Below are 14,205 nucleotides of genomic sequence, written 5' to 3'. Positions count from 1 at the left end.
TAATGGCTGAATCTTGGAAACAACCCAAATGCCCATCAACCAAGGAATGGATTTTTTTAAATGTGATATTTTTATATAATGGAGTATTATTCAGCCATAAAGAAGGGTAAACTGAAGACTTTCATAGGTAAATGGATGCAGCTTGAGACCATGCTCATAAGTGAAATAAATCAGATGCAAATATGTAAACATCACATTGTCTCCCTAGTGTGAGAAGCTGAAAGAGTAAATGTGATCCAAAATGTACAATAGATATTTAAAATGTGAAGAAACTTCAAAAGAAAAGAGAAACTTGTTTAGGGGATCAGAGAAAAAAGAAGAAAAGGAAAAGCAAATGGAAAATAAATAAATAAATATATATATATATGATAGTTAAAATAAATACACTACTAATTTCAGTTCTTGAAAAGATAGGTTTGTGTTAATATTGTTTACACAATTAAATGCTGATATCTTGTATTCTGAGTAACTAACTCAGAAATAATATGCAGTGTATTAACCATTGTTACCCTCCTATCACATTGTTTTGGAATTTTGTTTTTTGGGTTTTGTTTCTTTTTCTTTAAAATAAAATAATTTTTTTAAAGAAAGAATGGCTATCAACAAGAAATCAACCAATAACAAATGCTGGAGGGGCTATACAGAAAAAGGAACAACTTCTCCAATCTTTCTGGGAGTGCAGACTGGTACAATCATTGAGGAAAACAGCATGGAGAATTTTTTTTAAAAAACTAGAATTTACAGGTCCCATTTGACCCAGCTATTCCCCTTCTGGTTCTCCTCTCAGAAGAATTAAAAACATCATACCACAGCAATATAGGGGCACCTATGTGTATAGCAGCACAATTTGTAATAGCTAGATCTTGGAAACAACCCCATGCCCATCAACCGAGGAATGGATAAAAAAAGATGTGGTATTTCTGTACAGTGGCATACCAGTCTGCCATGAAGAAGGATAAACTTGACACTTTTCTAGGTAAATGGATGCAATATTGTGTAATTCTTGTACATATTATTATCTCATATTTATATTCTTGTATAGTGCCATAACCAGTGCATGCATGTTTACCTGTGCCAGGTCATGGTTACATAACTGCATCTTACTGTGTGCCTGTACTAGACAAGCAGGCCACATCTTCATGTATCCTTTGACTCCTTGAGCTCTGATGCAGCCTGAGTAGTTCCCCACTCTTGTCAATCATCCAAGGTGGGGTTTCAGATGAGTATCAAGTCCTTAGGATATCTTTATAAGTAGTTACTTCCTTCAGGAAGCTTGGCATCTAAGCCAGGTAATGCTTTTGAATGTGTCCTCTTATTTAAATCATTTTATTCTAACAAATATCAGTATCTATAGTATTAAGCTTGTTTTGCACAAAACAACTAAGCCAGAATTCTACTTTTAAGAATCAGTCTAGTAGAGGAGCCTGAAAGCGTAATCCAACATTCCAATGTGGTGACTAGGCAGACAAACCATTGGCTGTTATACTGACAGTGTTGAAAAGATAGGACTGCTAAACAGGGTGGTTTTCTGAAAGAGATCATGCCTAAGTAGGCCCTTAAAATATTAATAGGAGTGAGCTGGATATTGGAAATTCCTTTCTGGAACAAGTAAGACACCACAGTCCATCAACCTACTTTTCTATTCTACCCCTTTATCTTCTATGCCTTCAAATTAGTAAGAATTGCCCTAGGGCTAGTTAGTGTTACACATGGGATATTGGATAAAGGCAGGCAGAGCATCTTTCTGAAGTATCAATCCTATGAAATGATCATTTAAATCATGGTTTTATAATACAGCCCAGTTGTGGAGTTGAGGACAACACTTCCATTCATCTTTTTTTTTTAAATTTATTTATTTATTTGTGTGTGTGTGTGTGTGTGTGTGTGTGTGTCTCTGTGGCCAGCTCAGCCCACCGGGGGGCGGGGCTGGCTGGCATGTGGTGCTGGGGGATTGAAGCATGGTCCCTGTGCTTTGCTAAGCTTGTTCTAAGTAGGTGCTTTAGACCACTGAGCCATCTCACCAGCCCCCATTCATTTTTCAAGATACAATAAGGTATATAAAATTTCAAGTAAATGGCAAGTCCAAAATGGTTTGGATACCACCACCGACCATCACTCCTCTGGTGGAAAAATTTGAGACATACTATCCACACATGTCAGGAAAATTCATATCACTGCACCTTTGCTGTGCTATTTATTCTCCAGGAGCCCTTTGCTCCCATCTATCCTTTAATCTTCAAAGCCCAATTTAAGTGTCATCCCATACCATGGTCATATCTAACCAGGAATAAATGCTGCTGCACCTGATGGTTACTCTGGGGACACCCACTCATGTTGATGCCCCTTTCCCTAACAGCCAGGCAGTTCTGTCCTCTTCTGTGCTTCTGCCACCCTTTACTCACATTGTTATGAAAGCATGACTCACACTGTACCATCAGCCCTCATTTTTACTCCTCTTTGGGGCTAGACTGTAAGCTCATCTAGGGCAAGGACTATTTTTAAATTTATCTTTGTATTCTTAGTGACTAGCACTTGGTAGACATTCAATAAATGTTTGTCAAACACTAAATTCATGGACTATTTCTTAGGCCATATCATTTCTGTTCTTTTATAAAGTAACATGTTTTGTATTGCTTTGTTTTTTTCTTATCCTCAGGGACTGATGTGGCCCACAAATATGTATTAAACTTCAACACCTGAAGTTTATGTCCTAAAATACCAGAATCTTCTTTTTGATGGGAATATTTTTTTTTAGATTTTACACTATTGCTTGCTCTCATAAGTAAAATATATAAGCATAACATGTTCCCTGGTGACTTATGTCTGAAAGCATTAGGGTTCTTCTGGGTTGGAATTTGTGATATTCTTTATGGCTGCTGATGGGTATGGCTTTTTGCCTCCACATCAAATAACTCCATTCTCTTCTAGCTTTTGTGTTCTCATGTTTGCTTTTATAGTCACCACTTCCCACTGGTCGTATGTTTGATCTAACACTACACTTTGCTCCTCTTAAAAACTTTGTAAGGGATATTAAAATTATGAAACTAATATAGGTTTATGGAAAACAAACAGAAATATATGTAGTAAAGAGTCAAAATTTTCTCTTCATTCCTGCCCCCTCCCACACACTCCTCGACAACCGCACTCATGTTCTCTAGGCACAACCATTATTTATTTATTTATTTTTAATACAAAAGCAGTCTTTCTCTTCACTGAGGTGGCCAAGTGACAGCACAGAGATGCACATCTTTGTGAAGACCCTGGCGGGCAAGACCATCACCCTCAAGGTTAAGCCCAGTGACACCATCAAGAATGTCAAAGCCAAAATCCAAGACAAGGAGGGCATCCCACCTGACCAGCAGCATCTGATATTTGCTGGCAAACAACTGGAGTGCAGTCAGACTCTCTCCGACTACAACATCCAGAAAGAGTCCACCCTGCACCTGGTGCTTCACCTATGAGGTGGGATCATCAAGCCATCCCTGTGCCAGCTTGCCCAGAAGTACAATGGTGACAAGATGATCTGCCCCAAGTGCTATGCCCGCCTGTACCCCCATGCTGTCAACTGACTCAAGAAGTGTGGCCACGTCAACCTGCACTCCAAGAAGAAGGTCAAATAAAGCTCAGCCAGCCCCTCATCCAGAAGGGCACCACCTGCCCAACACCTGCAGCCTTGGGGCCTGAATAAAGTTACCCTCCCTTGACTAGAGGAAAAAAAAATACTAGAGCAAAAATGCACCTTAATTTTCTATTAGTTTACATTCTTGAGGGGTACAGCATCACACAGATTCGATGTCCAGTGGCCTTAGCAGGAAGGTTGCTTCGGAACTTGGCACAAACCACGCTGCTGTTTCCATGGGCCTAAGTTACTTTTGCCCAGATCACTCTGGTTTTGTTTAGTTTGCCACCTGGAGTCACTGTGTTGTTTTTCACTTTGTACACATAAGCACATCTCTTGCCCAAGTAGAATTCAGTTTCATCCTGAGCATAAACACCTTCAATTTTAAGAAGAGCTGTGTGTTCACTCTGGTTCCGGAGACCCCACTTATAGCCAGCAAAAATGGCCATGCACCACAGTCTGCCAGACGTATTTGCCTTTTAGAAGTCCTGTTCCCGGCAGGCCCCACTTTTTTGCCCCCAACTCCCACACTGGGTGCCCTCCTCTAGCACAACCATTATTAACAATTTAAAGTATATTCCTATAGGCCACCTTCTGTGTATGTGTCTATGTGTATATACAAACATCAAATCATGTTATGTGTGTTTTCCTCTGACTTGCTTTTCTCCCCACTTGACAGTATATACTAAGCATCTCTTCATGTCAGTACATCTAAGTCTATCTCATTCTTTTTAATGGCTGCCCCCTTTTAATTTAACAATCTTAATCAGCTGTAAATGGGAAAGCCAAATAATCAAGCTTATTAGAATTGTACCTAAGAAAGAGTAAATCGGCTCTGAGTGAAGGCTTGTGGAATTCTCCTAGGAGTAAAATGTGTTAACTTTTGTACAGGGGTTTTATAATGTTTATTTTGGCTATTCTGGGATTCTTTTTGCTTATTTTCTGCTTCATTGTGTTTTGGATAGCTGAGGTTGCTGGACATGTGACCTATGAATTAGTGAGGTATTATATACTCAACTATATCTTATATAATTTTGCTATGATTTTATGGGGATTTTGAATTTTATTTTTTCATATAGACCAAGCATAGTGGTACGTGCCTATAATCTCAGTAATCGGTGAGGCTGAGGCAGGAGGCCCATGAGTTTTGTCCCAGACTGGGCAACTTAATGACTTAGTGAGACCCTGTCTCAAAACATTTTTAAAAGAGCTAGGGATTTAGCTCAGTGGAAGGCTGCTAGGTTGAATCCCCAATACTGTCAGAAAATAATTTTATTAAATTGTTTCTCTAGATAGTCATTCCTTTTTCTAGTTTTTAAGTATTTTGAGTCTAGTAAGGACCATTGTATATGGTAGCAGTTAAAAAATCTCTGGCCTGAAGATTGATATAGGATTTCTCATCTATGTCATTTACCTGTTATAATGTGCACTGGACTTTTGGAGGTTCTGTAAGTTGATTTAAAGAAGGCTTTCACTACTGATGACCATTAAAATACAGACAACTTCTTATGCTATAAATAATGAAATATTGTTTAGAATTTATATAGGATCTTTCTTCTGCCTTCATCTACCATTGTAAAGTAACTAAATTCAGTTGATTTAAAAGGTAGTAAACTTTTAAAGGTCACTGCACTGTATTCCTTCCTCTCTATTCCTACCGTCCAGTACCTTGACCCAGGGCCTAGTATGTCTTAAATCAGTTACCTGTAACAGACTTTTAAATTTGTTGGGCCAGGGAGATAGCTAGGGCTGGGGAGATAGCTCAGTAGAATAAGTGCTTGCCTGGCAAGTGCAAGGGACTGAGTTCAATCCCCAGTTCCCCCAAAAAAAAAAAAAAAATTATCTCTGCCTGTTGTCTTACCTCTGCTCAGATCACCCAGAAACCAGTGCTTGTTTTAAAACAGAAATCCTACCATATCGCACCCCCTCAACACACCTCATCATCCCCAGAATAAAGTCCACTTAGCTTAGTACAGTCTAGAAAGCCCTTTCTGATTTGGCCCACTTTTGCTATTTCTTGCTGTTCAATGCCTCATATTTTAATTCTTAGGGAAAGCAAGTGGCTTGTAGTTCTTTTAACACATCACATGAGTGTGCTCAGTAAATGCTTATTAAATGAATGAATGAAACACTTTCAGTACCTAGGGTGACCATTCAACTGACTTGGATCAGGATGCTCTCTATTCACACCTATCATCCCAGCATAATTAGTAGTAGTGCCCCTTTTATGACCAAACTTGTCTCAGTGAAACCTAATAAATTATATGGTCACCATAATTATAACAGTCATCAAATTGATTTCTAACTCTTTCTTTGTCTCTTCTACTGGATGTTGAGCTCTTTAGGGACAACATCCAGTAGAGATGTTTATTCATTTTATAGCTTCATTTTATTTTTTTCGACTAAGGGATTGACACTGTAAGGTACTGAAGAGTTAATGTTGAATAAAACAAACATAGTTCTCACCCACATGCAGTTTTAAATCTAGCAAGAAAACACAATCTAGTGAAAAGAACAATGCCTAACACGATAAATGCCTGTGTATGAGTAAATAACTAGACATGGATAAAGATTTAGAAGTTCATAAACAAACAGCCCTAATCCTATGAATTGTAGAAGCAGGGGTAGTCATAATCATGGAACTCAGGGTGACTCAAATATGTATTTTAAAAGTTAAACATGTATTACAAGCAACATGTATATATTGAAGCATGCATGACATTTAGATGTTGCCCTGATGTTAAACATAAGAAAAGGGATAAGGAAATAGCATCTTATTTACTATTGACGCTCTTGATTCATGCATTTGAGCCGAGCTAGTGTCCTCCACACTTGTTCTGGGTGGGCACTGGGTTGCTTCCATATGTTTCTGCATTTGATTCTTTAGTGCAGATGTTATTAATTCAGGGATTTCTTTTTTCATTTCCAATCTGAGGTCTTCTATATCTTTCTGTAGCTGTTTTATTTCAGAAGCTGTTGATTCATTGTTTTCAGCTGTGTGATTTCCAATTTTTTCTGTGTTAGTGTCCTCTGCATTTGTTATAGGTGGGCTTGGGTTCTGAGGTTGCAATTTGTTCCTTCTTGTCATTTTGTGTAGCACTGTCTTCTGCCCTTTGTTGTAGATCTTTGCTGTAGTTATAACCTTCACACGTACTGAAGTTCAGGTGGAGCTCTGCAGAGTTTGGACTTATCCAGCTGCATCTGGCTTAGGTCTGGCTGCTGTGCTCAGCTCCTTCCCGCTGTGGACCTGAGCTAGGACTGGGTCTGGGGGTTCCCGGAAGTCGGCAGAAATTCCGGACCTGGCCTAGGACTGTGCACTTGCCAGGGAAGCACTTATTCCACTGAGCCATCTCCCCGGCCCCTTCAAGGTGTTTTTTGTGAGGTGGATTATTACTACGTATTTCTTAGTATTTCTTAGGGGGAGCTTTTTGCCCCTCCACCCATGAGAAACAAGAAGTGCTGGAAACTGAGGCACAAGGAAATGACTTAAATCAGGACATGCATTGGTCGTGCTTTGCTTTAAGAGGAAGGACTACCTGCTATCTCAAACTTGTTAACACATTCCAAACACTTTTAACCTCCATTTCTTTTATAAAGCAGTGAAAATATCTCCAGAATTAATCTAAAGATTAAACAACATCATGTAAAGGTATTTAGTCCCATAACCTGGCTCCTAAAAGGCTCTCAGAAATGTTATTTCTTTATCCATTCCCCTTATCTTCCTGTACTTCGTGGCAAATGATTTGGAGAGAAAGAACTATAGTAAAGACAACAGAAAAACACCAATGAAAAAATTTCCTATCAATCTGAATGGTAAACTAGGTCCTCTCCACTCCCTCTGAAAGTTATTGTATAATTCATATTCATTTGCTATTACATTCTTACAGGCAAAGATTCAGAGAGTCATTCCACGAATGAAACAACAGTTAAGATCTTTCTGGAAAAGGGGAGAGTTTAGGAGAGAGCCAGACTCATGGGGTCAGTTAGCAGCTCTGAGTGTCTGTCTTACTAAAGATCTTCCCACTTACCGTTAGTCGTTTTTGATCCAAGAAAGACTGAAAAACACCAAAACCCTGGGGAGAGAGCCCTGGGCGAGGAGGAGAGTTGTACACGAGCAAACTCCCTAAGTTATTTCCGCAGTCTGGCGACTCCAAGATTTTTGAGCCCTTTCTCGAGGGCTACTAGCAGATCTATTCTCTAGGAGTGCCCTGGGTCTGGACTCCATTTCCCAGAGTCCCTTAGTGCCCTAATGTATTCAGTACTCAGAGTGCCTGTATGTGTGTGAGTGTGAGAGAATGTGTGCGTGTGTGTGCGTGTGCTTGTGTGTGTGTGTGTGTGTGTGTGTGCGCGCGCGCGCGTGTGTGCGCCTCCGAGTCCCTAGGAGAGTGGAGGCTCATTCACTGATTAGAGCCAGCGCTGAGAGGCAGCACCGCTCCTTCTCTCACACCAACCGAGTCTCTTGATCTGTACATGCAATCCCAGGCAGCTCGCGAGCACACACCCGGGGCCAGCCGCCTGCCGCTGCCGCCGCCGCCGCCGCCGCTGCCTCCGCCGGCTCCGCGCGCCCTGGACTTCCCATGCGCCGCACTCTCCGCCTTCTTCTCTAGGTGCCCAGAAAAGTGCGCACGTTCTCCCCAGGAATTTCCACGGCAAGTATGGAGAGCAGAAAGGGATGTGTAGGTGTGCGCGTACACGAAAGGGGTGGGGGCGAGGCGCCGGGTTGCTCTGGAACCTGGCTAACTTTCTGGGTCGGTTGTCCAGGATCCCCGCAGCTTCTTCACCATGGGGCTAGGGCTGGAACTCGCACCCGCGCATCAAGACCCGCGCAGCCGAGCCTGGCGTCGGTGCCCGGCACTCCGTGCGCTGCAACACTCAAACTTTCCGCCTTGAGTTTTCCTTAATGTGTTTTATTTGGGGGGTGCAAGGGGGAGGGACCAGATGCGGGAACTGGACAAGGAGAGAGGACGAGGGGACAGCCGGAGAGATGAGTGCAGGACTTACTTTCTCTATTTTCTGATGAGCCCCCCTCACACTTTGTTTGGGTCGATGGGGAACGTGCCCCCTTGCTGGCTCCCCCGCGTACCCTGCGGTGGTTTCCGGAGGGGCCGGGACGAAGTGGTACCCAGTGGGGAGCCCGAGCGGCGGGCGGGAGAGGGAAGGAGCGATCCAGCCGCCCTGCACAGAGCACTGCGGGGCCGGTGGGGCTCCCAAGGAGAGTCTGGGGGGGCCTCAAAGCCCCAGTGGCTCCTCTGGTTTTCTCCTAGGGGTAGTGGGTGCGGATGGGAGGGGCGGAGGTGAGTAATCTGCGGACAGGAAGGAGGCAGGTGCTGCTACCGAAGTAGACCGTTCTGTAAGCAAGCGGGAAACTCGGCTCCGCTGGGCCCGGCCGGCCTGGCCTTAGAGCAGCTCCACTTGTGTCTCTCGGGATTTGGGGGGACCCCCCCCCATCGATTCTAAGAAAGAAGCAGGAGGACGATCGTGTAGACCCGAACACCTTGGTTTTGTTGTATTATTGTTGTTTTAATCTTAGTCTTGCCTTAAATTGAGTAACAATTTCTCTCTTTCCGACTTGAGAACAAAACTTTTCAGCATGCAAGCCGGTCGCTGCAGCCCTGTGCCCACTGCCGCTGCGCTGGCCTGCTGAGGCCGAGCGAGCTTCTGCGCCCGGAGCCCGGCCCGGCCACTGCGCTCCGGAGCTCCAGCCCCCCACCCCCATCCCCGCCCCGGGGGCCTGGGCTTTTCAGGGCTCGGCCTGGGCGTTTCGCCTTTGTGCTTTGTAAGAGAAAGCCTTTTCTTCCAGGGCACAACAAACTTGGGCGGAGTGCTTCCGTGTGGCCCCTCAGGCGAGGCCGCCCACGGTGACCAGGCAGTCCGAGGGGATGTAAGGATCGCCCCTGCTCCCGGAGCCCTTGCAAGGCTCGGGTTACCCCGGCCGGCTAGGGCGTGAGCCCGGGAAGAGCTGGGTCTCTGGCTGCCCACAGGCAGTGACGAGCGCTCATTTTCCGTTAAGAGCCCGCTGCTTTCTTAGGTGCTGGCCGCTGCTCCAGAAGAGGGCCAGGGCCTGGGCCCCGTGCCGAGGTGCGCATCCTCTGGGGGGTTGCGTAGGGCCAGGGTCAACGGGTTGGGACACAACCCTGCTTGGGGGTGCAGGTGCCTCGGGATCCTTCGCCTGCGCCACCTCCCTGTCCAGGGAACGGCTGAGAGGGCAGACATCACGGTTCGCTCCCCGCGATGCCCAGCCGCCGCATCCTTGCCTTTTGCCTCCGCTCTGGACTCGGCTTGAGGGGCAAGGGGCAAAAACAGAAAAATAAAGAGGAAAAAGGGCGGGCAGCGGGAAAGCAGGAGTAGGTCTGGGGGGTAAGGGACAGAGTGGGCCAGGGCCCTATCCTTGCGTGTTCTCCTCCTCCTTTGGTCTTCTCGACCATCCGGGCAAAGCAGAAAGGAGCTAAGAGGGAAAGGCAGAGAGGGCGTCGAGGAAAAGCGCCAGGGGCGTCTTCCGTTCGGATCCCTCTAGGCCGCCGAGAGCCTGCGCGAGGGGCTTGAGTGCGCTCCTGCGCTCCATGACTAGGAGAGGGAAGGTGGAGGACCCGTGCGGCGCGCTGCCCAGACCGACCGGGCCGGGTCGAGCGGGGCGCACACCTGTTCTGCGAGCCGCAGCGGCGGCGACGCCCTCCCTTCTGCGCCCCTCGCCCTCGGCGGGGAACCGGAGGACGACAGCGCGCTCTGGGCGGCGTACACGCGGGGTGGAGGAGCCCGCTGCTACCCACTGAGGCGGCGGCGCGCGGCGACAGGACTCGGTGGCCGCGGGGCGGGGCTGTCCAGGGGCTCCGGGCCCTTGGACGTTGGTCGAAGGCAGGCTGCTCCGAGTTCTGCCCTAGGCTCGCCGCGACCTGGATCTGGGGCCCTCGCGCTACTCGGTTCTTCTCGGATCGGTGCCGTGGTTCTCCAAAGTTAAAGCAGATCGTTGTGAGCGGAGGTTGTGGGGCCCTAAAGTACTCTCTGCAAAAGGCAGCTGAAAGCCAGAGAGGTCAGGCTAAGGAGCATTGGGCCCGGTGCAGCGTGGCCCCGAGTTGGTGGAGGTTTTTGCCTTCACTTCTCCGTCCCTCGTTTTCCCTAAGGGTTGTTGTTTTTTTTTTTTTTTTCCCGGGCGGAGGCTCTTCCTGGATGAAACCTGAAGCGGGCTTCCCTGAAGCCCGGCTCACGGGATCCGCCCGTATGTCTCGGTCGCGCCTGTGGGCTAACCAGGGTCTGGAGCCGGGTCCACATATGGGACCGATACTCAGCCGTGTCTAAACCGCAGGCGTCGGCCACGGCCTGGGAACTCAGCTAGCTCTATGCTCCCTGAGTTCTCGCATATGGTGATAAAATTTTTGCTAGGGAGATTTTTCCACATACCCCCCACCCCGGGCAATTGGTGTGCGGGAATTCTGTTCAAGCGAAGAAGTCTGTGAACTTTAAAAAAAATCCTTCCTGTGTTCTTCACAATCCCCCACTATTCTGGCTTCACTTCCCATTGTTCTTTGCTTTTTAAGTTGCCTGTTAATTTTTTTAAAGTTTTTTTTATGCAAAGGGAAAATATCGTTTAATTTGTTCTATTATTTTTAATTCCTGGCTTTTGGAAACGGTTCAGAGACCACAAAAATGTCACCTGTTGTTATAAGCAGAGTGTTGTGTGTGCATTTTAATTGCCAGCAGAGTCGCAGTTTGGTGGGCTCCCTGAGCTCGGCTCCGGGAAACGGCCCTTTGCAGCTCGCTTTGTAGCAGTCATTTGCAAGTGGGTTTGGCTCCCAACAGCAGCTGCAGCCACTTCGCTTCCTCCTGGGCCGATCCGGACGCGGGTCAGGAAGCCCAGACCCGAGGCCTGGGTGGGAGACAGCCTACTCTCTGGGAGTTTCTGTCTGGCTTTCAGTTTTTCAGCGCTAAAGTGGCTAGTTCGCGCCGGAGAGCGCGAAGCGCTGCACATCTGCCCAGCCTCAGACATTTTCACGTTCCAAACGCCAGCTACTTCGTTTCATTTGTCTTGGTTGTGGCATGTTTAACCACGTAATTAGTAATCTCACTAATTATTCAGTTAGTTGGCGTTTTGTAATCACTTTAAACTAGGGTCGGCTGTGTGATTTAAGAAACAAACAAACTCCCACGCATACAGAAATGAACCAAACCCATCACGTCAAGGATTTGAAAATTTTAAGACTCAATATTTGTTGGTCCCTCTGACCAACCTCACTGCCTGCCAGACAATTTATTTAGCTTCATGGATTGATTCCTCCTCCTTGTTTAGTTAATTCAACAAAGACTTTTTGCAATCTGTTTAGAGTTTGTCTGATGCCGTGGAAAAGTAGCTGATGATTTATTTGGTTGCTTTTCGATTTCTGTCTTCAGCCCTTCTTTCTCCTCCTTTCAGCGGGGATGTCAGCTGTTATTACTTCCTATTGATCCCTTTGCAAAGTGAGAAGTGAACTAAAATTAATGTCAATTCCACTGCTCAGATCAATAGCTGGAGTTATTTTAATCTGGATTTGCACGAAGTGCTAAATTAAAAAAAATCAGCATAGAGGCAGAAAAGTAACAGTTACTTACTTTCCCTTTGCCCAGTTCTTTACAGTCACCCAAATGCTCTATCAAGCTGATTATCTTACAATCCATATTTTTTTAATTAAGAGGGTCAGTTAGTTTTCTTATTTTGGGTTCTGTGTTTAAACCCATGACATTTTGACATTGGGAGTGTATTAACTATAGATTTTCATAATGACTGTGGTCTACTGAACCCTCATCTATACAGGTTGTTAATGGGGGGTGATAGCCCCTCCTCTCCCACAGAGACCAACACCCACACAGTGGAGTAAAAGAGATGTGGTCTGGAAAAATATTGTTGATTTATTTTCAGTATAATAAAGTTTTCAAATGCATAAGCAGCTTTGAGTAATTCACTGTTCTGTTATAGCGTCCGGTGCTGTCGCCAGATTACTAATTTATGAAACTCATTTAACATAATGAGGTGATCTAGGAAGTAAAAATAGAAAGTGAATCCTAGGAGGAGTTATTTTGGGGGAGAAACATCCCTCCCTTGGTCCCCAGTGTATTACGTTTGTCTTTTTCTCCTGCTGCCCTCAGAGACTCTGGCTTGTCGATAGATATGTAGTTATTTATTTCTGTTGTGAGGAGCTGCTTTGAACCCTTGAAACAGCCTAGATTCACTTTGAGAGCATCCATGTTGTGTGACCATTAATCTGACTTGAAAACAGCCAAGAACAGGATTCCCAGACTTGTCAAGCTAACTGGCTCTCCTTGGCAGATCATTCCCTACACTGCTATAACTTGACAGGAAAGTTATTTAAAATTTGGAAGAGAGAAAAATCCGTTAATGTGAGATACATAATCTGGTAATTTAGCAATGATGTCTATAAGGAAAGATGCCAAATGAGGAAGCAGTTTGATGGTGTCCACTCATCTTCCCAATTAATAACAGCCATTGACACGTCTGCTACAGGATGGGAGAAGGAAATACTCTCTGTGCACTGCATTAAGTCAGGAGGATTCATCTGCAGTTTAACGAAGGATTCTCTCTTTGAGGGAATACCACTGATACTCCATTATGGAAGTGGGCTTTTAAAGAGAAGGGATCATTTTTATTTCTGACTCTTAATCTAAAAGTTATAATTTGTAGCAGATGGTGATTTTGGGGTTTGAGTTGCACTCAGTTTCTATTTAGGGTCTCTACTTGAAGCTAGTAAGTCCTCATATTCACCTTATGTTATCCTGACTTTTGATGCAGAGCCCTTCTGCAACCTCCCAGTCAATATATATTTTAAAACTGAATTAGTAGTTATGAAAATATACAACCTAAATTTACAAGGGAAACAACAAATGTCTCTTTGAACTCTGGTTTGTTCTGGGAACCTTTATTGGACATCAGCTCTGACTGGGCCAATAAGCAGAGCAAAATAAGTCAGAAATCTTAGCTTTTTGCTCTCAATGTTAATGGCAAATCCAAATCTGTTTACAAATCTACTTAAGAGTGAGTGCATTAGTAGCTAAAATTACTGATTCATCTTTTGCTGCCCCTGGAAGACAGATGCTTCTAGAGAACACATGCCAAAGACACCCATTGTAGTTTTGAATATTGTCAGAGATGCCAGGCATTTTATTGATGAAGGCTTTGTTTCTTCTCAGAAAAGAGAAACAGGAAGCTTGTGAGATTAGAGTTGTAGGCATAAAAAATGTTGCTGCTGTTTATTCACAGAGCACTTTCTGGAAACAGTTTGAGATGGTACAGGAAGATGTGTGTTTATATATGTACCATTGCCTGTAATTTAGCCACGTGTACAGTTTGTGCCAACTACTATGTACAGGTGTTCCTGTGTCGATGTGTTGATGTAGGAAAATTTTCATATCAAGGTGTTAATAGGGAAATGAAGACAGAATGCAGATGCAAGGATAGGTAGGTAGAACAGGGTGCCTGAAAATCAGGCTAGCCCTGAGGAATATATGCAGGTGGAAGCTCTTTAAAATATAGATTACCCCCTACCCCCATCTGTTGGATGACTTGGCTTCCCAAAGCTCATTTGCTCAGGGAATATTGTATT

The 14,205-nt window shown here is 44.8% G+C and overlaps 1 protein-coding gene and 1 pseudogene across 1 annotated transcript in view; one reads left to right on the top strand and one right to left on the bottom strand.

Annotated features, from left to right (window-relative positions):
* Positions 1 to 3,756: 3,756 nt before the first annotated feature.
* LOC105743234 lies at positions 3,757 to 8,403 on the bottom strand (annotated as a pseudogene).
* Rnf220 (ring finger protein 220) overlaps positions 8,016 to 14,205 on the top strand; it is a 243,958-nt gene continuing 237,768 nt past the window's right edge. Inside the window, exon 1 of the mRNA XM_004639207.2 lies at positions 8,016 to 8,268. The gene's annotated coding sequence lies outside the window, so the exon portion shown is untranslated. The remainder of the gene's footprint in view (positions 8,269 to 14,205) is intronic.

This window comes from Octodon degus, unplaced genomic scaffold (genome assembly GCF_000260255.1).
Source record: "Octodon degus isolate 3935 unplaced genomic scaffold, OctDeg1.0 scaffold00107, whole genome shotgun sequence".
NCBI lineage: Eukaryota > Metazoa > Chordata > Mammalia > Rodentia > Octodontidae > Octodon > Octodon degus.
This window is presented reverse-complemented; position numbering and strand designations above follow the sequence as displayed.